Source organism: Chanodichthys erythropterus, chromosome 8 (genome assembly GCF_024489055.1).
Source record: "Chanodichthys erythropterus isolate Z2021 chromosome 8, ASM2448905v1, whole genome shotgun sequence".
Taxonomy (NCBI): domain Eukaryota; kingdom Metazoa; phylum Chordata; class Actinopteri; order Cypriniformes; family Xenocyprididae; genus Chanodichthys; species Chanodichthys erythropterus.
In genome coordinates, this window is record NC_090228.1 from 15,782,236 (window position 1) to 15,785,904 (window position 3,669).

The window sequence follows — 3,669 nt, forward strand, 5'->3', positions numbered from 1 at the left end:
TGAAGCTTCGGAGCATAATGAATAGATGTATCGAATCATGATTCGGATCGTGTCAAACTGCCAAACTGCTGAAATCACGTGACTTTGGCGCTCCTACCTGATGATTCGACACGCTGATTCATTATGCTCCAAAGCTTCCTGAAGCATTGTTTTGAAATCGGCCATCACTAAATAAGTCGTTATTTTGAGGGGTTTTTGGGGCACCAAAAATATTCTCATCGCTGTATAATATTAATATTGAACCACTGCACTCCCATGAACCGATTTAAATATGTTTTTAGTACATTAATGGATCTTGAGAGAGGAAGTGTCATTGCTGACTATGGAGGCCTCACTGAGCCATCGGATTTCAACAAAAAATATCTTAATCTGAAAAAAAATCTTAATTTGTTTCCCGAAGATTAATGAAGGTTTTACGGGTGTGGAACGACATGAGGGTGAGTAATAAATGACAGAATTTTCATTTTTGGGTGAACTAACCCTTTAAAGTCTGTATAATCTATTTGAAAGAAACATATGAGCATCTGAATTGTATTTGAGGAACCCTCTTAATCTCTGTGGAAGCACTTAATTTCAGAAAAAGCTGACTGTCAAAATATTGTCATGAGCTATTAATAGCTAGCTAGTTAGATAGATAGATAGATAGATAGATAGATAGATAGATAGATAGATAGATAGATAGATAGATAGATAGATAGATAGATAGATAGATAGATAGATAGATAGATAGATAGATAGATAGATAGATACTGGACACTGTAAAATAAAATGTTACCAAAGAATTTTGCTAAAAATCACTGAATATTAATTTAATACTATTTAATAGCAATTTTGACATTGCTGTATGATTCCCATTATTCCTTACAGTCAAGGGGGTCAAGAACTGCAAAAATGAGTGTCGCTCTGCTACAAATAGCACAAACAGTAACTACGGGATTAGAGAATGGATCCAAAGACACATAAAACATTTTTTTGATTTTATGCCATCGCTCGTGCTCCTCTGAAAAAAACTCTGTGAAGGTTACGCTGATTGAATCCGATCCTGAGAGGACAGACTGAATGTTTGTGATGATGCCTAAACATTATTACATGATGTAACTTTCTTGATGTCCCCGTTCAAGAATGAGATCACCCGGACCATTATAAGCCAGACCATCTGACACCCATTCATCTGAATCAAACGTTCAAAGGACTTTGACATCAATCGTTCCAGTTTTTTCATAAACAAGATGTGGGGACAAGTGTTCCAGCTGAAACAACAAAAGGCCCGAGTTCCCCTTTGAATCTCCAGAAGTGCCAGAGTATTTTGGGTCACTGGCTTTCCATTTTGTGGTTCATCTCGTGTTTTTTCTGGCTTGGGAAATGCACTGAAGGAAGTTGGTCTTGCATGAAGAATATAATTACAGGTGGTTTTGTATCAGACATATATCCTCGGGTTAAGGGTGGACCCGCTGCTAATACATAAATGGGGTATTGCCGCTACCAGACCCTAAAACAGAGTCGTTGATCATGAGAGACAGAAGCCAACTGAAAGCATCTACTGTGCTTAATGGCTTACAGGGCCAGCTGAAAATGTTTCCCTCCACCACTCCAAATGTATCTGGTGTCCTTGAGCAGATTGAGCAGATAAATATGTGCTAAATCAATGATCACTTTGCACGGCAGCGAAACGCACAAATACTATAGAAGTGGGGATGTGTGTTGCTCTAATATGGTTCTCATAAAACACTTCCTCATGGGAAGCAGCTGGGTGCAGTGAAGTATTGCTTTCACAATGACAGACTTGCAGGAGACACATTATAATATATCCTGTCATGGTCTCACTCCAAAAGGAGGCTCCTTCTAGAATAGTCTCAATATTGAGAGTGTCGGATAGGAAATATCAAGCAAATTATTGCGTGCAACATGACATATCTGTGTTAATACATGTTATAAACTGCTCTATAACGTGATTGAAAACAACTCTGTTGGGTTTAAAACGCAATAATGAACCATCACAGGACATACGCTTCTAATCTTCTAATAAACCTAGAGAGAGTTTGAACTTGAAACCTCCTACATTTTGGTACTTCATTTTCTATAACAAAAGACAAGTGGTTGATATCTGACTGACAGGAGTTTTGTCCAGTCAATTTGTATCAAATCCATTTACTTTGAAAAAGAATTGAGACATTTTGGCCCATTACTACATGAATAACAACCAGGGCCGTCCCAATGCGAGTTAGAGGAAGCGAGGAAGGCCTTGGTCGGTCTGTTCGCGATTGCTTTCGGGGTGGGGGGACTGTGTGTTCTTTGGTATCCCTCTCAAATCTCGGTCCATTTGTCGTTGGGCCCCCCTAAAGCAACCACAAATATGTGTTGTCTCAACAAAATAACCAAAATGTCCACCCCAGTTTCTGGGATTGAAAGTGAAGGTGGAAATTAGAGTTGCCAAATGTACTGACTTCGGTACCACGTTGGTAATGAAATGCAAAAATTGTGACACTTTGAGAGCTGTTGAGACCTCTGATTGGCCATTGTGTTCACACACTCATCTGTGATTGGCTACAATGAGCGACGCTTCAAAAACTTTGTAAACAGTCATCAATAATGCTCTTCACCAAGCGCTTACACAGATACACATGGGAGCGTTTGAAAGAAGGCTGCTCCCACTTTCAAAATGCAAACGCTTCCATGCGTTGATCATTGTAACCAATCACAGACATATCTGATGAGTGTGTGAACACAATGGCCAATCAGTGGTGATTTACAGCACTCAAAGTGTCACATTTTCAAAATGTCGGTACCGATTTGTACCGAAGTCGGTACTTTTGACAACTCAATTGGAAATGAAAGTTGAAATTAAATTTCATCCTTTTTATATTCTAAATGCATGTCATTATTGTGAGCAATTCATCCATGCATTTGTTTCATTTATTTTTGATCTTGCAATTTCTAATAAAAACATCATCTCAATTTTCTCTGGTGACGTATGCAAGACTTCACCTATCATTTAGTCCGTTTAAACCCCGCCCTTTCTTACAATCTACTGCATGCTTACATTCAAATCAGCCTCCATCCAATCAATAATCAATGTATAAAACCAAATCCCCGCCCTACATTTTTTTCTGTTTCGAAGGTCAATTTCACTCAGATTTACATCACAATGCAAAAAAATATCTGTCACAACTTCAGGTAAACTCTTCCACAAAGGCTATTTACTTCTTAGTGAACTTTCTTTAAATTTTGCACAAAAAAAAAGCGAGGATATTGAGATTCAGTTGTTAAATGGCAGTCAGATACATCCGATTACTACAAAAGTAGTGAAACAAAGGTTAAGTATTGCACTTTATCTTTCCTGATCTCTGGACCTGACAATTCCTCTCATCACAACCTCAAATCTCTACACCCACAGGTAGAAATCCTCCAAACCATAAGCGGAAAAGATCTGTATCTGGAAAAATCACGGCCGCAACTTTTCTTCAAAAGTATCATTTACAGTCAGCCTGTTGATGACCACCCAAAACTAACAGAGAGAACTATTATTCATTCTCAACAGAAGCCTCAAAGCCACAAACTCAACTGTACTTTCTTGCTGGCCTCTATGGATCTATAAATAGATTGCATGATTCTTTTCGCTTTTAAGCAAAAAAAAAAAAAAGGGGGTGTGTTAACTGTTTCGACTCGGTC